Source organism: Cavia porcellus, unplaced genomic scaffold (assembly GCF_034190915.1).
Source record: "Cavia porcellus strain 051 isolate PalLab524CR breed Dunkin Hartley unplaced genomic scaffold, mCavPor4.1 scaffold_4, whole genome shotgun sequence".
Taxonomy (NCBI): domain Eukaryota; kingdom Metazoa; phylum Chordata; class Mammalia; order Rodentia; family Caviidae; genus Cavia; species Cavia porcellus.
In genome coordinates this window covers 108,529,477-108,555,812 of record NW_026947487.1, presented here as the reverse complement: position 1 = coordinate 108,555,812, position 26,336 = coordinate 108,529,477, and the positions used below count along the sequence as shown (strand labels likewise).

Genomic DNA, 26,336 nt, shown 5'->3' with positions numbered 1-26,336 from the left:
ATATGGGTTTGCATGAAATATCAAGGATTCCTGACTGACTGATCTCAGGTTGCATTAATAAGACTCCTCAGGCTATACTGATGAAGTTGCATTCTGTTAGCAAAACCCTGAAAATCCAACACAACAAAGCTCCTTAGAGACCTGAGGTGTAATAGGAGAGCAGTAAAGAGAGCATGAGACCAATCAGGGCTGAGGGCAGGAGAGCAGGGACAGAACCCGGGTGGTCAGGCCTCTGTGGCTCCCCTCCAGCCTCTGCAGCTGACTTTCTTCTCTGCCTTAGATTTTCCATGAGAGGGATGCTTCCTTTGGGTTGCTTCCTGAAGACATTTCCTTAGCATTGTGCCTTCCTTTCAGTGCTCTTTGGAAAAGCCCAGCCTGCCTCATCTGTTCTCTCTGTGGTACTATGAAAGCCACATCATGGGAGAGGGGCCAGTGAGGGCCAGCTTCACCACCCTCTTGAGATTTGTTAATTTCTGTATTTTTTGTAACAGCCTTTCTGTCATGCATGATATCTTCTTGTGGTATTGATTTGCAATTCTCAGAGGATTAATGATGTTAGTATCTTTTCCAGTAACTGTTTGTTATGTTTATGTCATTTTTAGAGAAACATCTATTCAAGACCTTAGCTTGCCTGTTATTATGACTTTGTAACCACATTGTTGGAGTTCCTTAATTATCTATAAACATTTTCCCTTGTCACATTTCTCATTTGCAAATGTTGTCTTCTTCTCTGTAGATTGTCTTTTCATTCTCTTAATAGTTACCATTGCAAAAGCTTTTTACTTTGATGTAGTTCTACTTGTGTAATTCGGCTTATTTTCTTTTGTCTTCATTGCTAAGAAATCATTTGCAAGCTTCTGTGCTCTGCTGCTGGGAATGCATAATGGTAGAGCTACTCTAGAGAACAGTGTAGCAGTTCCTCAAAAGTTAAACCCAGCATCACCACAGGGCCCAGAGCTCTACCATGGAGTGCAGAGCCGGGAGACTTGAAATCAAGATCTTGAAGTGATCCCTGCACTTTTATATTTATTGTAGTATTCACAGCAGCTCAAATATGGAGACCATCTAAATGATGAATGAATAGAGAAAATATGTTATATACAACAGTACAGTATTCTGCCTTAAAAAGGAAATTCTGTCATGTATTTCAACACAGATTAACCTAGAGGACATTATGCCAACTCAAATAAACCAGCTGCAGAAGGACAAGTACTGCATGATTCCACTTACGTGAGATATTGAAAATAGTCAGATTCATACAGTGAATAGTTATTGTCAAGGGCAGAGAGGGGAAGAGGGAGGCCCTCTGCAGTGGCTGTGAAGTTTCACTTTGCCAAGAATAACTCCTAGCGGTCTGCAGGACAACACTGTGCCTAGAGTTGATGCAACTCTGCTGTGTACTTAAAAATGTGTTAACAAAGTAGACCTCAAGATAAATGCTTTTGATGCAAAAAAAGTGGGATGAAGAAACGAAGTCTGTCCCGCTACACTGATGGGCAGCTGGTTCTCATCATTAGAGAGGATTAGTGAGCATGTGGAATCCTATGTATCTGGCAGATGGGCTGTCATGGTGGAAGATCAAGTTTTAGGTCACTATGTAACTTTTTATGGAGAAAATACCCTTTATCAAAGGATATTGAGACTAGTGGGTTATGTTTTACTAATGCAAAGGACACAGAAAAGTAAAACACGTGGTTTAAAAAACCCACATGCCTTCCTGAAGTGAAATCTGAAATTCGTCCAAACCACGCACTTCTCCAGCAGGCGTGGATGGGCAAGCACAGTCTCCGCCTGGGAAGGGCAGTGGGGGCTGCCAGGTTACTGCCTCTGCGTGGACTTCACTCTTTCGGAGGTGCTTGGGCTTTGTGTTGCTTGGTCCTATTCGCAAATCTGTGAGGTTACCGCTGAGTCACCTGGAGAAGAGGAACCTGAAACTTGAAATGGTTTTCCTATTTATGGAAAGAAAACTATTTAGGTGGTGAGTACAGAGGCTTACGTTTTGTTTGTTTGTTGTGGCATATGGTGAATTTTACACAGAATAACTTTCACAGATATTATACATACAGTTCCATGAATTTTGACAAGCTTGTATAGGCACCCACCAACACCACAATCAGAAAATATACTCTGTAGAGCTGGGAAGAAAATCTGGGGGTGAAAGAAAGCAAGATCTGTTTTGGAAATAGAAATTTTGACGAGCAGTAACCTACTTTTTAGAAATTTTGACCAGAAATAACCTACTTTTTCAATGCAAAAGCTTATTTCTTTATGTATCTTGCAAATAAACATACTCCATTTGTTCCGCTTGATTTTATCTATAGAGGCCCATGATGACATTTTCTGAAGTCAGCAGGATAGATGATTAGTTCTCTTTTTTTGGCAGGAGGAGAACTAATTTCTATCTTTTTTCTACTGGGCCCTTCTTACTTTTTCCCAAAGATGATATCTCTGTCCTCTAGAAATATGCTACATAACAGTCATCTTTGTTTAGCTTCGAAATGTCAGTAAAGACATGCTGCCCATGTGGAGCCTAAAAGTGAGGATTTAGGGCAAGAACCAGGTGAATGAAAGAGCAAGCAATGAACCACGTCCTGTTTAGAAGAACGGAGACACTGACGACTTATGTTAGGGACACGGACTGCTCACTGGCCTTTGCCTGGCCACTCTGTGTTTGAAGTGAGCTGTTCCCTAAGTCAGAAGATAGCCTCAACATAATAAGAAGGAGGGACAAGGTCATATAGCGACTCGTTTTGGCAATGTTTGTCTTTTCAAACTACTCGCCTGTGTTAAATTCCTTACAGAACACAGGACAACAGGAAGGAGAGAGAAAGGTCAAATTTTAGAGTGTGCAATGGGTGTGTTTGAACTATTATGTAAATGAAATGAAACAGGGGAAGATTATCTAGGATGGTTAAATGTGTTTTTTTTAAAAAATTTTATTTAAAAGGAAAAAGAGAAAAAACAAAACAAAACAAAGCAGTGTAAGGGTACAAGTAATACAGAACTACCAAAAAAAAAAAAAAAAACAGTAAGAAATCACCAGTTAATAGATTACACATTATCATCTTAGAGATAGTTGCTCAAGTCACAAACGTTTTAAGCGACGTGAACTACCATCCCATCAAGGCAGGTTCATCACAGCAGTGAGAGGAAAAGCGAACAGATCATTTGCCCGGCTGCTCTGGTGGCCCGCAGAAAGCCAGCCATCTATGCTACTGTGTGTAAATGCAGATCTGGTCACAGTGTGTGTGGCCGCCACTCACAGAAAGTGATCTGTCCTTGTAGTTTCCAGACATGTATTATTTGTAATTCCAAACAACTCCTTGCCAAATGAAAAGGCAGGTTAATTTTGTGCTCTTAATATAATATTGTGAAGCAGTGTTCTTCAAAATATTGATTGCTAGAGAGCATTTGAGTCCATAGTAATCTCTTGATGCTGGAGTGATCACGGTCATAACAACAGCAAATATTATTGACCATTTTACCAGGCAGCAGGCTCTGTGCTAAGATTTCTGTGAACAGAAATGTAGAAATTTCTTCCAACAATTCTTTGAATTAGGTTGTATTTTGTAAATGAGTAAATTGAAGTGGTCCCTTAGAAACACTAAATTTCCATGTATGTAAGCTCTGAGGTAAGTGATAAAGATGTGAAATTAATAAACAGTTGTTTCATCATTTTTTCAAAAAAATACCAACTTATTTAAGATTTCAACATCTAGTTATTTTTCAGTTGCATACAATGTAGAAAATATAAACACGATTGCTTTCAACTTTTGTTCAGTAAGGTGATGGTGGTCAAAAATAATCATTTCAGATGGCAAAGAAATGTCCTGGTGTTCCATCTCCAGTACTGAAAAAAACTGGTGTAAAGAATTATTAAATTATAAAGATAGCTGCAGAGCTTATTCTAGCTATGACTTTTTTCAGACAAATCAAATTCCAGACTGCACTGTGACATTCACTTGGAGGAATATTTTTTGTTGTTGTTTTTATTTATTCTGTCATGTTCTTAAAGTTCATTTGTATTAGGGACTGTACACATTATTTTAGAAGGTTTCCTTTCTTTTTCTTTACTTTTGTTCTCTCTCTCTCTCTCTCTCTCTCTCTCTCTCTGTTTCTGGTGACTTTCTTAATTTGCACATGGGAGTAAAATGTGTGAAATTATGCATAGCAAAGCACACAAATGTAAATGAAAAGTAAATAGATACTTCTCAAGGAAAGACAGAAAATGTGTTCTGCTCTGTTGCACAAAGCTCTCTAGATATTATGCTGGTTTATTTCCTCATGAAAGAATGCTTGTAGTATATTTTTGTGTACACACATACACACACACACACACACACACACACACACACACACACACACACATATATATATAACTGTTCTTCACAGAGTCTTGTTTAATTTGTGTGAAGCTGCTGGCCTTGCCTTAATCAAGAACTCTCTTTGGGCTGGTATATTGATGCTTTTCCTGATCTTTTAATTCAAATAAGAAATCAAAATTCTTGTCAGGTACAGTAGAATGAAATGCCTTTCAAAGACAAGTACTTGGGAGATGGTAAGAAAAAATACTGATAACATTTTACTCCAAAACAAATACCCTTTAAAAGGTAGGCTTATTGCTGGATTTATTAATGAAACCAAGACCCTAGGATGTGTCTATACTCAGGACTGTGAGGACAGCTGTCTATACTCAGGACTGTGAGGCCATTGACATTCAGAGTATCTCTGGGTTTGAATTTCCTCTTTCATAAAGTGTAAAAGGGGCAATATTTATCATCTGTTGAGATCTCTTCCAATGCCAGTGTCTTAGTTACTTTTCTCTCATTGCTGAAACAAAATACCCAATACTCAAAGTTAAAGGAAGAAAGGTTTATTTAGTTCTCAGTTTGTAGAGGTTTCAGTCTGTAATTGGCTAGCTCCAAGGCAAGGTGGCCTGATAGGTTGCTGATAAAACAGAAATTTCAACATCAGCCTTTTGACTTTGAGTCAAATAAGTGAGATAATAAATTTAAAGTGCTTCTAAATTTATAGAATTATATAAGAAGACTTTGCATGTCATGGGTGTTTTCTATGTCAGTTTCAGTGATAATGGATTATAGGTTACCAAATGTGCAGCTGGTTGGATCACCAGAGGTACCATATGGACTATTGGTGCTGATTTCATTTAATTTGCTGTGTTAGTGGCAGAATATTATTTGTTAAATGAGTATTAACATCAGCAGAGTTTGCAAAATCGAAGTTTTAAAAGTCCAGACATGAGAAAATTCACGGTGGGTGTAACTGGGCCTGTGCCTTCCTTAGAATAAAGTATCAGGACGAAGCTGGATGCAGGTCCCCGATCTTCAGTGCTCTGCACTTAGAAAAGAATAAACTGACTGCAGCCTGGTGGTCTTCACACTCTCCCCCACAGCCTCTTCCCGAAGGGCCTCTCTTCACAGCGCACCAGGAGCATTGCCTTGGTGGGAAATCCTGACTTCCTCTCCCTCTGGTCACAGATGTGCCCCAAGAAAGCCTGCTTCTCCACACTGAGGAATTACTTCTGCCCCGCCTGAATCTTCAGGAGAGAATAATTGGTGGCCTTTGCCCATGCAGATCCTTGGATAGACAGGAACTGTTTCTGAAATGTCCTGTTAACAGAAGTCCTTTCCTGAGAAGCAGAGGGTGCCAGGTGCAGAATATTAAACCGGTCCCTGAGGAGCGAGTGGCCGCCCGTCTCCTTTCATCCCACTGGGGAATGTCTGCGTGTGGCCTCCAGGAGTCTCCCATTATCATAGCTCTCGCTTCCTCCCTTTCATCTCCAGGTTTTGTCTTTTATTCCCTTAAAGTAATGTCTTCTTCTACCCCAGTGAGAATAAATTATACCATTTCCTAAAACAGGCTTGTGTTTTCTATGAGAAAATTATGTTGACTAATGATCTATTACCACCGAGACGAAAGATGATACTGAAAAATGTTTTATTTGTTTCATTTGGTTTTCATTGAAAATACTGCGAGATTATTTTAAAAATATTAGCACACATTTTATTAGTGTCCTATTGTTTAATACGCATTTTATGGCATTGAGGGAATACTATTTACACATGGTGTTTTAACTGTGAAGAATTTCAAAGTCTTTTTGTCCTGGCATGCAGGTAAGTCCACGGAGACCCTAGAGGGGGAGTGGGGATGAAAAGGAAACAGGAGACTCAAAGAAAGGAGACTTCTTTTATTCAAGGAAGGAGTAGCAAATATACAGGGTATTGGGGGAGGAGGGAGTTGGGTTCTGAGACTTCAGCATGTAACTTAGCAACAGTGGCAAGATGGAGGGTCATAGGTGCATTCAAATTTTCAAATTTCCCATGTGTGAGCTCATAAGGTGGGCTGATTAGCATAATTCCTGAATAGACCAGGCCAAACAAGCTAGGCAAGGTGCTGCTTAACTACCAAACTTAACTCCTGGAGGGGGTTAAGGTGGTGCGGCCTGCAGATATAAGGTGGCAGCCAGTTACAGGGCCTCCCACAGCTTTTTCCACTGCCTTCTTTGCAAATAGACCAACCAGTCTTTGAAACAAGTGACCTTGTTTGTAGTAGAATTTACCAGTGTTTTGGGTCTATGTCACGTGTCAAGGAGGAAAATAGACCCCATTTTACAGTAGCCATTGGTTTCTAGTTTGCTTTTCAGACTTTCCTCCATCCAACCTGCGGATGTTTCTTAGTGACTTTGAGCCTGACTCAGCTCTTCAATTTTTTTTTTTTTTTTTTTTTTTTTACTATAGACATTAAGTTTCCATCCCTATTTTTACTATTCTCACTCAAGAAGGGGGAAGTCAAAGACTTTCTCGACAGTAACAACGAATTTCACTCAAGGGGGGAACTCAGAAAGCAGTGACTGAAGTAACAGTCTCCCCTAGCAGGGGTGCCTGGTGCTCAGCTGGAACCCCACCCTCCTAGCTCTGCTCCATGGAGAAGGGTAACTAACCTCTCTGTGGCTAGTTTTGCAATTTTGAAACGTGAGTGTGTACAAGTGTGCCCAGGGCATGGGGTATTTGAGGACTGAGTGGGCTCCTGGTTCCTACACCCACACTGCATTCCTGGCACCTGGTCACTGCCCTCCCCTGCCAGCAACCGCTCACTGTCCCGTGTCCATGTGGGGTGTTTTATTCCTTCCTTCGTGCACGTTTAGTGTTGCTGACATCCAGGGCCCTGGCTTCTCCTCCATGTCAGACAGCGTGTTAAATAGTTTATAAACACAGAAGCCTTCCTTCCAAAGAGAAATTCTGATGTTATATCATCAGAATATGCTTATCACACTCTCTTGGATCCATAACTTTGTCAACACAAACCAAAACAAATGGCTGGGGAAATGGATCAGGAAAGCTGTGTTCTTATTGCACACTTTATTGTTGTTTATGCTACTAACATCTGTGGCAATTGTAGGGGGAGCTAATCCTCTGTAGGAGCTAGCAATTAAGATCCAGGTAGCAGAATAAATACAGTCATGTGTTGCTTATGGACAACAATATGTCATGAGAAATGGATCCATACGCTACAGTATCATTGTGCAACCACTATAGAGTGTGCTCACACGAGCTCCATCAGCCGTGACATCACTGTTCGTGAAAACTTATGCCAGTGCTATCACATGTGGTGTCTACTCTTGACCAAAATGTCACTTTGCAGTGTGTGACAGTAAGTACAGATGTCATCTCACTTATGGAACTATCAGACTATATTATGGGATTTCTGCAAGTCAGTGTATTGCGGTCATTAGTAGATTAGAGTCATCCCAGCATCACTATGGACTCACACATGGGGAGGCAGCAGAAGGATGAGTTTTGGGATCAGACTGTCCTGGCTCTGAGCTTAGTCCTTTAGTTGCTAGATGGGCAAACGTTAGGAAGCAACGCAGCCTGTTGGAATTTTCAGTCACTTCTCGGGGTGACAGTACTGTGTGAACTGTAATTATGAAGATTAAATGAGCAAGACATTAAAATCCACAGCAAGATATCTTATGTGTACATGGTAGGCCTTGTTAAGTACTGTCAATTTCTTAGTTCTTATACAGAAAAGCGGCAACAATATTATTCTTTAGCATCATATTGATTAAATAATTAAATTTCTCAATCTGTGGTTGATTCCTATAGAGACTCACAGATGTGATTCATCCCAGGTCCAGGTCCAAGTCTTGGAAACACTCCAAAAATGATGAGGATCAGAAGACCTGAGAGGCCAGTGTGGAGAACAGACATCAGCAAACCCCAGCTCACCTGGGTAGCATTTGCTGCATTAAGGAAATGACCTCCAGATTTCAGAGGCAGATAGTAATAACCATATATTGTCCCAGATCTTGCAGGTCAGCTGGGGTTTGGTTGACCAGCCCTGCTTCCAGCTGCAGCAGATGGGACGGCTCTGCTCCACATGTCCCCATGCTTCTTGGATGTTGATAACCATGGCTGCACCCTTCTGGCAGAGGCAGATGCAGGGAAGGACAGGTAGAAATGCACAGGACTCTTAAAAAGTGGGCTTGAATTTGCACAATCTCCCTTCTGCCCGCATGTCATAAACCACTGCAGGCATTTGGCTCAGCTGTTACCCAAAGCTGTGAGTGTCTGTTGCATTCATTCCCAAGATCCCAGCTGTTCCGATAGTGCTCATTTGAAGTATCCAGTAAGGCTCAGTAAAATGGCCAGAAAACAACATTGAAAAGATATCATCTTTACTCGGTGTCCAAATTCTTATTCTATGGTCAAACTGTGCACATTTCAACTGTCACTTCATCATTTCATTCTCTTCATCGATGTCAGAAATGTTAAGAATGTCCAAAGACCTGGAACCTTCTGCCCAATCAATGGTCCTTCCAGCACTGTGCTCATCAAATCAATAGAAGTAATAAAGAATCTTCTCAGGGCTGCAGTTGGTATGAATTTCAAGAAAAAAGTTTTGTGATCTGGAGCTCAAGCACCTTGTAATGTGGCTCAGCAATATGAATTTATGTTTGTAGAAGGGATTTCAAACATATCAAGTATTTGTAATCAGAAAAGTGGCCTGTTTTCAAAGATTCAGTTTCTGTACTGGGTTTGGGTTTTCATTCTAGTCACTGGTGTTAAAAAAGGTGAATCCACCTTTTTTAGAACCCACAGTCTACAGATGGAAATATAAATAGAACCTCATGACACTTATCAGGGCTCATTGAACTCCAAGTAAGTGGCCTTTCTCCTTTTGGTATTTTAACAAATTCATTATCAGCCATTCTCCTAAAATGTCTTCTCTATGTTAATTCACGGATGCCTATTCACCTCTGCTTTTCATCTGTAGCTTTTTTGGTTCACAAGATCCCTTGTAGATATAATTGACCCTCTTCTATGGTCCAGTGTACCCATCTCCGAAATGCTTTGGGCTTTGGTCACTAGTATCTCAGCTGTGATCATGCTCACTCTAGAAATTGTCTGTGTTTCATAGGAGCCATCCATCCATCATGTTATTTAGCCTGTTCCCTATCACAATCACATCTTATGACATCTAATTGTGGACATTCTGTGGAACATTCTTTGGTCCATCCTATTTATGACATGCTGATACGTGGAGCAAAAATGAATACCTTGTATGTATTTTCCAGGCTCAGTTGTAACCTTAATTGGCAGTTATTGCAACCAATGAGTGATCAAGCTTGGTAACCAAGGATTCAATTTGCACAAGGATAAGGACTTGAGTCGATGGGCCAGTCTTAATGCCTAGACCTGTCAATATGCTTGAGTGAGAAGGGACTCCAAATGTGAAGTGGATGAGGAGAATGAAGGGACTCAGTGACAACACTGGAATCAACAGCAGCAAATAGGAGTTCCTGTTTGTCATACTCGCCTTCTATACATTTCTATAGTACAGAAGCTACATTGTAAGGTCTACACCATAGCACTGTGGCCATCTAGTGCTTTGGAGAAGCTGTACCTGGGGAGAGAAAAGTTCATGTGAGAGACAAAGAGGTCCCATAAAGCAACTCTCCCCAACTCCATTATTGCCTTTGAAGCCTCTCACCCATCCTCATAAGTGCTGGCTTCTAACTATATGAAACAGCTCCCTTCTTTAGAGCATTGTCCTCCAGATTGGGTGCCATCTTGCCAGAAATGTTGTATCTTCCAGTGAGCTAACAGCTGATAAGTGCCTACTTGATACGGGATGTATAGAAGGCCAGGTCACTTGCACCCCATGGGTACTGCTGTGGGAGGGTGACCTCTGCCCCAAAGCCTCTCCCTGGGATTAGGCCCTCAATGTTGCTTGGCTCTCTGCTGCCCCTTCACTCTCTGCTAAATTTTGTCCGCAAGGATCTCCAAAATAAGGTGTTATTATGAGTTTTCTTAACAAACATCTAGTCTTTCTAATACACTGAAGCTATGTTATAAGATCATTTCATTGTGGAGGAATTTTACTTACAGAAATTTACAAATGTAGCAGTTTCATATAACCTCTCCGCAAATTCCTGTTAGCACAAGAGCAGAGTTCACTTATCAAATCTAAGAAATTAACTTCATTATAATCCTTGTGGTTAAACTCTATGTGCTATTTGGATTTCACCTTTTTATAAAAGTGAGTGCCATCTTTGGTTCCTGGATTCCACCCGGGTTGCTCCATATTTAGTCATATTGTCTCCTAGGCTTTTCCTGCCTCTCAGAGTGGCCTTTACAATTTTGTAGAGTGCCAGTCAGATGCTTTGGCCCTCAGGTTAGACTTTCCAGTGTTGCTTCACAGTTAGAGTGTGGTTGCAGTTCTGGGGGAGATTACAGAATTGAGATGGACTCCTCATACATCATTTCAGGGACAGGACAGAAGGACTTGTCAGTGGGGATACTAATCTTGGTCCCTACCAGGTTTCTTCACTGCAATGCTGGTATTTTCCCCTTTTCTGATTATATTCTTTGGAAGCTGGTGATTGAATCTAGACCAGACTCAGTGGGATGGAATTTAAATTGTAGCCCCTGGGAATGCATATGCACATATTATTTGGAGTTTTTCTTTAAGCAAGATCCCTTCTCTCACATTAATTTCAATATTGATTTAGCCGTTCTTTGAGTTATAAGAAAATACACCCAAGACTTGTATAGCTGACCAGAATTAACCAGTGTTGGCCTTCGAGAGCTCATTTAGGTTGACTTCAGTGTTCTTCCAAGGTGACACATTTTTTTCTTTAGCAATTCCTTGCTTGCTAGCAATACCAGAAGTTCCAAGTTTATATTTCTTACATTGGCACTAGACTCACACATTTCTCCAAGGAGCCATAAGAGTCACTTTTAAATGTGTTTAAGAAAATGAATGTACTAAGCAGAGTTTCTATTTCATAGAGTAAGTTTATTTTGGAGCAAGTTTTGGGGAAAATATTTAGCAGCACAGGACACCATCATACTCTGACATATGCCCCGTTTTCTCTTGTTTTCCATATCTTTAGTGTGACTGCTCTCTGTTATACATATTGTTCAATAATGAATAGAGCTTCTGAATGTGTATTATAGTTAATCTGTTTCCTTAAAGTTAGGTTGTAGTTATTTCTTGTTCAGTCGTGCCAGCAGCTCAAAAGGTTAAATGAGGAGGATGTAAAATGTCCTTCTGGATCATTCAGTAGGAAGCCGCTCACCAGGTGGCTCTCAAAGAGCTGAAGATCAGATAAGGGATGGGCTGGTGGCGATTGGCTCCTCCTTGGTCTGCTGAGGCTGCTAGTTGATTCTCAGAGTGGCTGGGGAAGCACCTGGGCACCTTATGCCAGGGGCAGAGAAAAGAGCTGGAACAATAGAAGACAGCACACTTCTTCCCAGTCAGTGCGTTTATTTATGGGCTTTTGATCCCTAATAATAATTTGATTGCATGTTTAGACAGCGGCTGACTGAAACACCTGGCATGAAAAGATAATCAGTCCAGCGGCTTTCAGTTTTATAAAGTGCACAATATAGACATTAAATTAATAAATATTCAAGGTAAAAAGTTTTTCATTAAAACAACTTCACAATTCATGTATGACTCTTGCCTATTCTTTGCCCTCTGTACAGGAATTATTTCATTGTCATACTGACATATTTTCTTGAATACATTATGTAAATAAGGAAACTGATAATTGGTTAAGAAGCTTGATAGTGTTGAGCATTTTTGAATATAGTCACTTAGAATTTTCAAATACTTGCAGTGGTAATCATTGCATGTGATGATTTATTTCAGAAATAGGGGCTATTTATCTGGAAATGGACTCATCTCCAGCAAGTCTCACTGTTTAATTAATTTCCTGAAGATGAAACTTTATGGCATTATCTTTATGGGTGCAGAGAAAATGCTTCTGTTAAATTAAAAGAAGTCAAAATTCAAAGCCTAATTAGCAGAATATATTTACCAGTAAGAAATAATTAAATACCCATTAATCAATTAAAATGAGTGCAGCCATATTCTGCCCTTTATAGCTGTCATCATTCCCCACATTCCATTAAAATGTCCTCTCCTGGTTTTAGTCACCGTGTCCCTGATTTGGCCTCCCCGTCTCCTACTCCTGCTGTCGTTTTTGGCTTCTCTTTTTTCTGACCCCTGCAGGCTGGTTTGTGCTAAGGTTCTGGGGCAGCCTCCCCCTCGATCCATGCTCTCCCTGTAAGAATAAACCATGTCTAGCTTTAGTCATCACCTGCGTCTTCCTGCACTGACCAGTCCTCACTGAGGGCAGATTCCCCAGCACCCGGGAGCATCTGTAGCTTCTCACCTGGATCACAGTAGAAATCTCACACCTCCACCTCCCATGTGTCCCTGGGTTCTTTACAGTCATCCTCACGCTATCAAATGGGTTCAACATCACCGTCTTCCTTTGGTCAGATTTTAGAAATTATTCATGATTTTTGCCTTCTGTCACTCCCTACATCCAATCTGTTAGTCTTGTTCCAAAAGTTTCTACAGTGAAGTAGTTAAGAAGAATTTTCCACTTCTCTAAATATGTGGTATTTTTAAATGATTCTTTATCATAGCTGTTAACATGTTTTTGAGGTTAATTCATATTCGAGCATGCATTGGTATTTGGTTCATTTTTTATGCTGAATAGAATATTTTTGCAGAAACCAACCACATTTTCTTGTCCATTTGCTGATGGGAACTTAGGCTCTTTCTACTTTTTGGCTATTAATAATGTTATGATAAGCATGTGTATAAAATTTTTGTGGCAATAAATTTTCTTTTTACTAAGACAGATTCCTAAAGTAGTACTTCTGAGCTGTGTAATAAATATGAATTTAACTTGATAAGAAACTACCAAACTATTCTCCTAAGTGGCTGTGCTATTTTACATCTTCCTCAGCAACATATAAAATTTCCCATTTCCCTGCATCCTCGCCAGCACTTGTTATTCTGCCTGATCTTGCATAATAAGTTAGAGTCAGTGAATTCTCCCAGACACCATCAAGTCCCATCGCAAGCGCAAGTGAACATCCTGCAATTCTGTTCCTACTGAGTTTAAGGGAAAAGCCATGATAATGAAGGGGTGAAAGGAGACTATAGACAGCCCCTCCAAAAGCAAGGAAAACCATTTCCTAGCATAGCAGAACTAAATTTTTCTGGACCAACAACATTAGCCAGTAAAATGCAGTGAAAATCAAACTGCTTTGCTGATAAAACCACATGAAAGGTTAGATTGTGCAGGAATCAAATATTTCCTCATGGCACATACATCGTGGGTGGTTCTGGGACCAGGACTGCACAGAGAGTGTAAGACTAAGTACAGGAATCCAACAATACCAACAATTAACACCAGTGACTTAGAAAAAATACTGTCCTTGAAGAGACTCTATTAACTTCTAGAGAGTAGAACACTTGTTCAAAGAAGACCAAAAAAATGTTGAAATGAAATTATCTGATACTCATGAAATGTAGAATAAGGTAAGACTTCAAAATTGTGCTTAAAAAACTAAAATAAATTCATAATAAAATTATGAGTGTGTCTTGGGAATGTAACATTAATAAGATTCCCTGGCCTCCTGTCATTGTGTGATTTTTAATCTCAATTAATTGCCTAATCTCAATTAATTGCACAGTTGCCCAGAAATCAGCAAATCATTGTGTGTTACATTTTAAGTTAATCATTAGTTTATATTTGAATTTGATGTCAATTTTCATCCTGTAAGAATTAATAGGATCCTAGTTCATTTTTACTTCAATGTTTGAACCTACCATATCTGGGATCTAAAATATCTGACTGAAGTACAAACCCACTGGGTGACAAACCCTGCTAGGGAATTTGCAGTTATTGTTTTCTTAAAATGTTAAGAAAAGCAAATATTTTTTCATAGTCGCCCAGTAGCCACAGTCTGCACAAATCTACCTGAACAGAAAAAGATGCTAAGTTTCCTCTTGGGAGATAATAGTACAAATAACTTAAAAGCCATTTGTTGTCCCTCCAGAAGTTTAACAAATTCAGAAGTATGACATGTGAATATAGGGCAATAAATCATTTTTGGCAGAAAGTAATTAACGAGATTAATAATATCTCCTTCAATTTGACGTTGAAAGGGAAATGAGTTCCCTTCTTTATATCATATTATCTGTCTTTCCCCACCGTGGTTTATTACCCTTATTACATACAATAAATGTGTATTTTAAGATATAAATGCAACACTTTTGAAAAGCTTACCATATTGTAAAAAGCAAATATTTTCATTGATGGTATGCTGATAGAGTTTCTGTTAATAAAATCAATTAATAATATCAGTTTTTCTTTTCTTTTTTTTTTTTTTTCTTTAGACAGCATCTTGCTAGGCAGACAGGCTATCCTTAAGCTTACTGTGCAGCTCAGGATGACCACAAACTCCACAATGATCTTCCTATCCCACCCTCCCAAGTGCTGTGATTATAGGGGTGCACCATCAACCCTGGCAACAATATCATTTAGCATGAGTTTACAAAACTCTATAGAATGCTGCTACAATTATGATTACTCAACCAAGGTTTAAAATAGGCAGTTTCTAATTCAATAGACACCAATGTGACATTTCCAACAGCCCAAATATCACTTAAATAACTCCTGCTCATCTTTAATGAGGACTTACTATGTCTCTATGCTTTGTAGTGTGTCCAAACAGTGGCCCATGGATCACTTGCCTTCCCTTTTTTTAATGCTACAATAATGATAATTAATGTAAAGTATATAACAGGCTTTGTTATTTATATATCTCAGCTACATTTTATACATGATCCAGTACAATTCCTCTTCACACAGTGGCCCAGCCAAGCCAAAAGTTTCATCATCCATGCTTACATTGCCTAACATAATGCTTCCTGTCACTGTGTTACTAAATTATCCACTAAAGTGTTAGAGGTTAAGTGACAGGGACTTACTAAATTGAAGTGCTTGTCTAAGACCCCTTGGTCCCTGAGTGCAGGGTCTGGGGTTGGAGTCTTGCACGTCAGATTGTATGGCTTAGTGGCATAACCCTTAGCTGTTTATTTTGTCTTCTTCTCCAGTCACTGCTGCGTTTGCACACACAGAGGCCAAGGCCACTTCAGTATTTGGTGAGGACCAGCAAGCCCAGCACACCTGGGCGTCACTCTTGTAGAATGTGTTGTCGGGCATGTTATTGGGAGCACATCCAAAAGTAGGAGGAGAATAATTAAAGCTGGAAAAGAGAACAGAGGTGGAGGGTAAATCGTTACAACTCAACCAGTAACATTGGTGCCTAGGAAAGACATTTTCAGAAAGAGCTGGGGCCTTGCTCTGCCCTTCAGGCTGCAGATTCCCCCTTTCTGGTCTTGGAGGTCCTGAATGTATCAGAGCGATGATGAAGCTGAAGCTGCTACCATGCACGCTCTCAATCCAGACCCTGCTCTCTGAGATCCCATTGAGGTTTTAAACTTTCATATCAGAAGAAAAATAGTAGATATTTCAAAACAGCAAAAGATGACTAAAATCCAGGGATCCACACAAACCAGGTCTTCATCCCCTCCTGTCTCCTGCTTGAACACACATTCTGGAATTCATTCTGAACATTTCATGTAACCTGCTTTGTGGAAGCCCGCACAGCAACACCAAATACTGTCCAAGCATCAGAGTGACAGCCCACGTCCCAGTCAATCTGTGAAGTGAAACACAGATGTCACTCTTGAAGTGGCTGGAACATCCTCACTGCTCTAGGCGTCATGCTGCAGTTGTGCGGGGGATGACAGATGTGCAGGCTCCCCGTGGACACACACTGGAAGAGTAGTTACAGGAGGCTGAGGAGAGGCTCAGCTCTCCGCTCTTCTTTCTGGTTTGCCAGCATCTATCTGGGGCTTGTGATGGGGACATTCAATGAAAACACAACCAGGCTCAATGAACACCAAGAGTCTACAATACAGATTTTTAGGAATGTATTAGCCAGGGTACTTCTGTGTGGCATTTCCATGTTGAGCTGATTTGTATGACTTGTAGATTTTTTATGGTACATGGACAGAAGGTGGACCGTGGAGTCCATTTTTGCCATAAATATTAACAGCGTCTCAGCACAGCCATGACCTGAGGCCAGGCCCATCACATGCTTTCTCTCAGCAAACACCCTGAAAATCCATGAGACTCTAGTTGATGGAAGGGAACCTCAAAATATTCAGAGATATCATTTCTAGAGACTCTTCACTGTTAGTCTCATAATCTCAGTTACAAAATGATTAGGGAAATTATATTTCATCATTTGTTTCAAAGTATTATTATCCTGGAAAAAACTTTTGTAATAAAGGCAATTTGTTAAGTGCCAGGAAACAATATTACAATCTGTAGCTTTCAAGGAAAAGCGATGAAACTCAGCACTAAAAGCAGTTATTCAAAGTTCTCTGGTTATTGTTATCCTTATGCACAAAAGCAATTAGGTCAAAAAATATTTGAGCAGTTTTCAGAGCATGGCACAATTAAAATTCCTAATTTGCATCGGAATATTGTACACAGAGTTCTAATGTTTGTAACAAAGCATTCCTTGGAGGAAGAATGGATGGATGGATGGGTGGATGGATCGATGGATCGATGCATTAATGGATGGATGGATGGCTAGGTACTGGGATACCAATATATACAGTGGGTCTATAAGTATATAGATATGATATCCATCAATTGTAAAGCATGAGTAAGAATGGAAATCACCAATTTATTATTTTAGGTTTAATAGTTACTGGAGAACGTTCACTGAGGAGGTGCATTGCAGGCAAATCCTGTACAAAGCAATGCCAACAGGCCCTGCGTGCCCTCCTCAGCCCTGTGCAGTGTGAGGGCGATGATGAAGGAGCAGCTGTCTGATGCATTTCCTAAATGCTAACACTGATCCTTTCAGTGATGCTCCTGCTTCCCACATGTGACTTCTGGATTTCTTCTTTTGTAAACCCTTTTCCCCCATTGAAACAAAGCCATGACATTTTTAATCCAGAGCTAGAGCAGGTGACAATTTAAATGACAGTGTTAATAGAATATTACTACCGATACAAAAATATATGTACGAGAAAAGTGTCAGGAGTGCATCCATCCCTTTAGTGTGTCTCTGGGAAGTGGAATTGGTCCCTAAGCGTTTCTGGGTATTAACTTTGCCTGCAGAGGACTCACACCCTTTTCTTAGGAAACATTTAGTCTCTTAAACATGTGAGTGTGTGCACAGGTGTATTTGCTAAGAAGTCACATCCTGTTCCCTATCACTAAGACAAATACCAGCCTGGCTGTCAGGAAGTCCAGGCTTAACAGAAGATTTATTTTCTCCAGCTACCCTCAATCATTTTTCTAAAGTCTTAGTTTAAATTTGCAGTTGAATGTAGAGGGAGGTGAGGCACCCTGACACAGGAAGCAGGAGATTCCTGCTTTGGGCTGACTTCCTGAGAAACCACGCCCTATCACAATGGAGATCTTTATTTAAAATCATTTTTCCCCTGTACAACTTAAAATATTTTATGAAAGTGTCCAAACTTTTCCCTGTTCTAAACCCTATATCTTATTATACACATTCAGTCTTGGTTTTCGTAGGATCGCCAGCAGATACCGGGCTTTCAATCTGATTCTGGCCCAAATACTTCACAGTGTATCAAGATTCACAAAGCAGTTGAAACAGCTTTTCACATAAAATGGACCATTGTACTCAAGATCTGAACTGAGATGGGAGAAATGAAAGGATTCCTTCCATTTTATTCAGACACTTTAAAAATTCACTTCCCTCCACCCAGACATCAGAACTCAGGAGCACACACAGCACTGTGCTTTCCCTTCTCTCTGCTTCTCCTCTTCACTGTTATTCTGTTATTAATATAGTCTGGTAGTTCCAGAAGTGAGATGACATCTGTACTTACTGTCACACACTGCACAGTGACATTTTGGTCAAGAGTAGACACCACATGTGATAGCACTGGCATAAGATTTCACGAACAGTGACGTCACGGCTGATGGAGGTCGTGTGAGCACACTCTATAGTGTTTGCACAATGATACCTTAGCGTATGGATCCATTTCTCATGACATATTGTTGTCCATAAGCAACACATGACTGTATTTATTCTGCTACCTGGATCTTAATTTCTAGCTCCCAGAAAGGATTAGCTCCCCCTACAATTGCCACAGATGTTAGCAGCATAAACGACAATAAAGTGTGCAATTACAACACAGTTTTCCTGATCCATTTGCCAGCCATTTGTTTTGGTTCGTGTTGAGAAAGTTATGGATCCAAGAGAGTGTGATAAGCATATTCTGATGATATAACATCAGAATTTCCCTTTGGAAGGAAGGCTTCTATGTTTATAAACTATTTAACACACTGCCTGGCATAGAGGAGAAGCCAGGGCCCTGGATGTCAGCAACATTAAACGTGCACGAAGGAAGGAATAAAACACCCTACATGGACAGGGGACAGTAAGCGGTTGCTGGCAGGGGAGGGCAGTGACCAGGTGCCAGGAATGCAGTGTGGGCGTAGGAACCAGGAGCCCACTCAGTCCTCAAATACCCCATGCCCTGGGCACACTTTTACACACCCACATTTCCAAATTGCAAAACTAGCCACAGAGAGGTTAATTACCCTTCTCCATGGAGCAGAGCTAGGAGGGTGGGATTCCAGCTGAGCACCAGGCACCCCTGCTAGCGGAGACTGTCACTTCAGTCAGGGCTTTTTGAGTTGCCCCCTTGAGTGAAATTCCTTGTTACTGTCGAGAAAGTCTTTGACTTCCCCCTTCTTGAGTGAGAATAGTAAAAACAGAGTTGGAAACTTAATGTCTATAGTAAAAAAAAAAAAAAAAATGAAGAGCTGAGTCAGGTTCAAAGTCACTAAGAAATATCCGCAGGTTGGAGGGAGGAAACTATGAAAAGCAAACTAGAAACCAATGGCTAATATTCTTCCTCTTCTCCTCCTGCTGGGTCTGCAGGGTTGGATGGCAGAGCAGGGAGGGGACAAGAGCCCTCAGTGACTCCTAGGGCCACCCCTGCCCAGTGTGGGTGTTTTTCTCTCCAAATGGGTAAATGTGCACCTGCTCACGTCTCTCAGCAGTTCCTCTTTTTCAAAGTTATGTTTACAATAAAGAACACATCAGTTTATTTTAAAATCTGATATACATATATCTGATATGTATTTCATATATTTATGTCATACATAGGTATTTCTTATCTCTTTTCATACCACATTATAAATCATACAAATTTGAGGTAACTAACTTTATATAAAGTATAGGACAAACATAGCTGAGTGAAAAAGAGTAAATATGAACAAAACTTTATATTTGTACACAAACTGCACAGAATTTTAAAAATAAGCAAATGAGTAAACCTTGTTAACTAACAAGAAATCCTCTGACCTTTTAGGAAGTGTTTTGAATGCCCTCTTATTTTAAGAACAAAATAAACCATTTCATCTTTTTCTCCTAATTTCAAAATGCCCCTGGTTTCATTAGTTCTGTTCCTGGTGTTCTGTTTCTGGAGCCATGATGAGAGCTCGTTCACATCTCTAAGATGTGATAGTGCAGTAATAAGGGGATCTCTGCACCCCAGATGATTTGAAATGGAAATCCAGGGCAGTTCTGGGAGTGATAAAGAGGAGCCATATGCGCAGACACACTCTCCTGAGCCCGAGCACACTTCCCAGTCTTGAAAAGCACTGAAGGTAGGAATTTCTCTGGAAAGCTGTGATCTAGTTTGACTCTGATTTTATTTCAGGGACACGCACAGGAAACCGGGAAACACTAAGGGTCTCCTAGATTCTAAGAGCCCCTCACAATGCTGATGTCTTGGTCTTACACAGACTACTTTGCCTACATCATGACTAATGCCTGACTTAATTTTAAACACATCTCCACAGTGAGAGAACACCAGCGTGAACTTCTCTAATGGTTCTAAGGGCTTCCTTACCTTTATGGCTGTTTCAGGAGTCCTGTCAGCAGCAATTATGAATGTCACAGTTGACACCACTTCAGAAGACAGAGGAGTGACCTGAGACCTGAGCGCAGGTGCTGTTCTGAGGAGTCAGGAGCTCAGGTCACAGTTCAGCCCCTGTCAGGTTTTCAGGGTTAAATAACTAGAGATTTCAGGCAGAACTGGAGCCGCAGACAGAGGGAAAAGCAGTGTTTTAAAGTCATTCCCACGGGTGGGTTTTCTCCCTTGCAATCTTGTATTATCACTGTAGGATTCTTCTCGGGGACCCAGTGCCCTGAGCTAGCACCCCTCACCCCACCCAGTGCCCCAGACACTCATCCTTCGTGTCAGCCTGGATGTCTGAACCCTGCTCCATCCCATTCCTTCTTGCAGTATTCCACTGTGGTACACGCCTCCTGCACTGTAAACCTGTCCTAATACACTGAACACCCGTGCTTCTTCCCATAGGTATATCCTAAATTGTCAACTTGCCAACGTTCCCTGAAGGCGGAGTTCTATCATCTTTTCTTTCATCCCCAGTATATAGTGCACATTTTGGTACTTGCTGCTCGACACACATAATGTTGGATAAATGAACCAATTGTCAGTGTTTCTAAAGCCGGGGAAAATCTCTGAAGGTCTGTGCCAATGAGAGACAACACATTTCTCCAACTCTCCAGTGATGACGATCTGTGCTGGCTTTGTGGGATTTGGATTAAAGAAAAGATTTAAGATACAGCTTTGAATATTACATGGCAACTGACTGAATATATGCAAAGAGAAAGAAGGGAATGCAAAACAGATGTGGTATCACTTTGAGCTTGAATGTGGAGAGATTAAAATAACAGCCACCGCAAAACCGAAGAGCACCGCAGATTCTACCGTGGAAGATTTGGGTCTCTTTCCTTTTTTTGACTGGTCACCTTCCTCATAGGACCTAGCAGCACTCATTCCAAGTTTTTCTGTCAGCCTACTCCAAGACAAAATGGAAAGCTTACTTAGTGTTAACTTGGCTCAAGATTAAGCCCAAATAAAATAGTTATCCTTCTGGAAAATGTAATTTCTGAAGGAACACTGCTGGGCAAGATTGCTGTTACTCCAAAGTGGATTCCCCTCACACGGTTCTTGTGTTTGGCTTTCAGTTACTTGCTCCAGGAACCTTGACTAGAGGAGAGTCATGAGTGGTATCATATATTTCACAGAACCTCAAGTGAGTCTTAAGCTGATTTATAGCATATGGTTCTTGATGTTTAGGTTTTCCCTTCCTGTAAGAACACAGACACAATGCACATTCCTTTTAATGCAGTAACAGCACAAAAATAGAAATAGGTCAAAATACTGTAGGGATAGAGGGGAAGAAATATGGAAATTCCTAATTTGTGTAATGATTTAGATTGGAATTGAAACTCATTATTAATTATACTTAAGAAAAAATACCTGGTTTTCAAAAGAGCTATTTTATGGTGTTACGTTTTAAAATAATCAGTAATGGAAACCCAACAGTAACCATGTCTGATTGAACAGTTCATCAGAGAAGGTGTCTGCAGGGCAGTGATGGAGCAGGGCTAGAAGTGAGGAAAATCGGAATTCTTAAACATGGGGTTGACTGAGAGATCATCGTCTTAGACTAAAGCTTCCCCTACAACCTTCCTATTCTCCTCCCACAAATGTACAAATGTGCAAATGTACGGAGCTGAATGAAGAAAAAGTTCATGAACAAGGGAGTGTAATTCTGAGTAACTAGAAACAAATTATAAAAGAACAATGTAGGCAGACGGTTTTGTGATTGTGATTTCACTTCTCAGTAAGGAATTCACCTAGAATGTCTGTTTTTCTTTTGTATTTCCTCTTAAGGGATCGTGAATTATTAAAAGCTTGGTAATACAAAAATATCAATTATAAAACACAGAAAGCTGAGCTGTTAGCTAATCATTACATTGCAGTTAGTGACATGAAATGCAAGTTCTTTATTCTGCTTTCATTAACTTCACATGCTGAGATGTTTCTTTGAATGGGTCGCAAATTGTGTTTCTATTTATGTGTAAATATGATTATTTAAGGCTAACTTCTTATAAGTTCTCTCCTGATTTACAGAGAGAGTTGCATATGAAAAATACAAATCCCGAATGAATGTATTGATAATGTTTTAGTTTCAATCCAGGTAGGTTTGCCCGGTAGGTTTGCCACCTGCTAAGCAGTTTGCATGTTCTTTCAAACAGATTCACTTTCTAAAGAGAAAGTATTTACTTTGAGCATCATCTTTAACTTCTAAAAAGTTATGAGTTATAAATAAAATATTGTTGTAAACAACACAATCTCCTAGGTCTCAGGCATATCTAATTATACAACTGCAGAAAAAAAAAAGAGAAGAAAAAAAAAAAAACTAGCTGAGGACTGTGTAATATGCATTACTTGGAGACAAAGTTGAATGTAACAAAGAAATCCAAGCTATACCTGATTTCTTTTTGGTAGCTGGCTCCCCTTACTAACTTCCTTCCACGTATAGAAAAGCAAAGCTTATGGGCAAATAAGCGAATCTCTCAGCAAACTTTAGTTCAGTATTCTAACACTGTAATAAATTTTACTTTAAGGATAGTTTTTGTTTTCCCTCCTGGGAAAAATTAGCTAGAAACTTGGCCATGTTTTTGTGGCTTGAAGTTTTACCCTTGTTTTATTCTTTTTCTTTTCTGCTGTGGTGGGACTTCTATTCCAGACTTTTCCCATGAGAGCAAGTAAGAAACAAGCAAACCAAACCAGCTGGTAAATAAGTGTACATCCGAGACTTAAGTAAGGCTAAGAGAGCAGTGGAGTGAACTCTTTATTACAAGAAAAAGTTCTTAGCCAAGTTTGGAGCTGTGGGAGGCTCAGGGAGAAACTATAGAGGGATTCTCGGTGTGTTCCTGGAAGCAAACAAAAGGTCAGCAGAGTGGATGACAGGTGCAAAGCTCTTCAGATACACAGCGAAGTGTGCGGTGTTGTTTGTTCTCTGCAGCAGTGTACACATGAGAAAAAGTTAGCCAGCATTTTGGGGAAGAAAGCCTGTTTTTGACAGCATTATGAAAGCTTTACAGGAGCCATATTTTGTTGCAGTTAGATGAAATGGTGGAACAAAGAAAGTCTCTGGCATCAGGAACAAGCAGTATGCATTGCTCTCTCACTGTTCAAACTTTCTCCTGCCTCTCACCCATTTGGGTAGTTAATCTGTAGTGACATGCTGTTTATTACACTGTGTCTGTTTGCTGAAAATGTGAGTCTCAGGGATATTTTTAATGGACTCTCAGTGGTGTTTTGAGTGAAGCATTGTTATATCAGGGAAAATATAAGAAAAGCTTTAACTCACTCTACTTTTGAGTGTGCAAGATCAAAAAAAGTTCATAGATCAAAAAGAATTTCTGAGTTTTCTCCCACAGGAAGAGGGTGGAGTTGATGTACGTTGTCCCAGTTACTGATGCCTTTGGATAAGTGATCTTAAGTGATCACAGACAGACGACAAACATATGTGGAGATAACTTACATTGGAGTGGAAACGAATGTGTCAGCTTTTATTTTCTGCTTCAAAGAATGTTTGATACCAATGTATCCCAGAAATACCTGTCAGAAAAAAGTCACAAGGTGGTTTCTAGTGTGTCCTATCCCACATTACATCATGAAAGCATGTTGAGATCAATTCTCTTCACTTTCATAAAAGTTTTGACATTTTAGTGGTTATTTCACAGTCAAAATCCATAAATAAAATAGACACCAATATGAATTTTGTTCCTTTTCTGGGGATATAGAAAAAAAAAAAGACTTAAATTCAGTTTCTCCTCTTTCGCATGCAATGTAAATTTTTTGTACTGGGAATTGAACTTAGGACCTGGCACATACAGTATAGATCATTTCTATGATCCCAAAATTTGTGAGGATTATTCCTCAGCAGCAAGCCAGTAATCTGTCCTGCAGTAGCCAAAACTTGTTGCTAATTCGATTAGATGTGATTTGACTCAATTCAGTTCTGATGCTGTCTATCAGGAGACAATCTGTGATGCTATAGTGGAGACTCAGTCGTCATTGTGTGGTCCCCTCACATCAGACACCAACTCATGTGCAGTCTCTGGAACGTCTAACCAACTGGCTACAAATTAGTCTTCCATAACCCTTCCTTAGGTTAGATTAGTGTGTTACAATCACTCACACAACCTGGGGAAATACTGTACTTATGTCAGCTTAGTGTAAAGCATTTTAAAAGACACAAATAAGCACTGAAATGAAGAAATATGAGGACCAGGTCTCGATGTGTCCAGACACAGAAGGTCTTTCTCTGTGGAGCTGAGCTTCCCTCCACTGCAACATGTACTTCAGATTTGTTCACTTCCTCCCAGCTCCTACAGGTTTAGTTATTCAGAAGCTCCTGAAATCCCATTTTGGGAGATTTTATGGAAATTTCATTGCACAGGCATGTTTGAAGCATAGACAGCATGATACAGATGCGGATAGAGAAAAGGATGTGGTCTAAAAGACCCATGCAGGGAACCCAGAAAGACCTGTGTGTCCCAATTCTTGGCCTCTCTCTGCTGCTTTCCTTCCTCCTGGGCATGAAACAAGACCTCTTTTAAATGGGGCTCTACGGTCTTCTCCTACCAGGCAGGTAGACTTTTTGAGGCCAGCTCTGAGACAGAAGGCAGAGAAAGATTAGAGAATAATTTTAGCTCTGGCGACCCAGATTAAGAAAGAGAAATTTCAGTTTCTATGGTCTGTTTGGGGAGATAATAAGCCAGTAAGTGGAGAGCAGGAGAAGGTCAGAGAAAAAAGCTTGGCTGCCTGAGTCCTAAACTACCCCAGCATTATTCTGATTGCTTGAGAGTAACAAGGACTCTTGAAGTTATAAGCCAGGAATTATGGGCACAAACCACACAATACAGCTGTCTCCCAGTATCACATAGGTCTTCCTGGGATTCCTGTTTAAAGAGCCAGTTGCTATAGGTTTTCCTCTTTCTGCAAATTAAATTAGTACTAGGAGGAAAGGCTTGAAGCACCACCTTATGGTGCCTCCCATTGCCTATATCAAAGTAACAGTCGCGAGTTTGTCTGCGTGATTTACACATGCCCAAGCCCTGCCATTTCTACACATGCAGTGACCTGAAGGTGGCCCCCATGCTGTCCCCTGGTGGTTGTGTGTATAATATGTTACATGGAGATATCACATAATTAAAGCTATAGACGTTGAAATGGGGGGATTTCCCTGGATGACTTAGTTGGGCTCCATTTAATCTCAGGAGGCATTAAAGACACAGAATTCTGTCTTGATGATGTTCAAGAGTTGGGACAGAAGAGAAAGACTGAAGCAAAGCAAGCTAGGACCTTCACATGCCATTGCTGGTGGGAAGCTCCACAGAGAGCGTGAGGAGGAGTAAGGGGACTTCTGCCCTGCAGTGCAGGACCTGGATGTGACCAGTATCCTGCTCGCTTGGTTGTATCCCTGGGCCTTGAAGGATGGAGTAGGGCCCTGAAAAACACCCTGAGTACCCATAGGAGCTCTACTAACCCTGGGATTCTGACTTAAAGAACTGTGAGCTAATCTACAGTTGTTTAAATCCATTAAGTTTATAATGTTTTGCCACACAAAGCCAATATAGGCCAGCAGGTAAACTATCTTTCTAACAACCAGCACAGAGCACTCACACTCATAACTGAAAGGAGATGTTTATGTGGCTTGTGGTTTCAGGGAGGTAAGTCCATGGTTAAATGGTTCTAAAGTGGGAACACTTTGGCAGAGAAAAGATGCTTAGTCACAGCTGCTGGGAAACAGCAGAATCAGACAGCAAATGAGCCAGCGCCAGATATATGTAGCACCCCATATGACATGTCCATTCCATACCCAGCATGCCCAAAAATATGCTTTAATGGTCTCCTGGATATTTCTTAATTCAGTCCAGTTGATAGGTCATGATTAATACTCAGCCTCCAGCTACCAATGGCAGGTCTCTTTCCCTAAAGACTTTTTCTTGCCTCTAGAGTTTACTCCTAAAAACCTAGAGTCC

The 26,336-nt window shown here is 40.4% G+C and overlaps 1 long non-coding RNA gene across 1 annotated transcript in view; it reads left to right on the top strand.

Moving 5' to 3' along the window:
* The first annotated feature begins 1,778 nt into the window (after positions 1-1,778).
* LOC134475631 (uncharacterized) overlaps positions 1,779-26,336 on the top strand; it is a 34,806-nt gene continuing 10,248 nt past the window's right edge. Inside the window, exon 1 of the long non-coding RNA XR_010046806.1 lies at positions 1,779-1,978. This is a non-coding gene — a long non-coding RNA (uncharacterized LOC134475631). The remainder of the gene's footprint in view (positions 1,979-26,336) is intronic.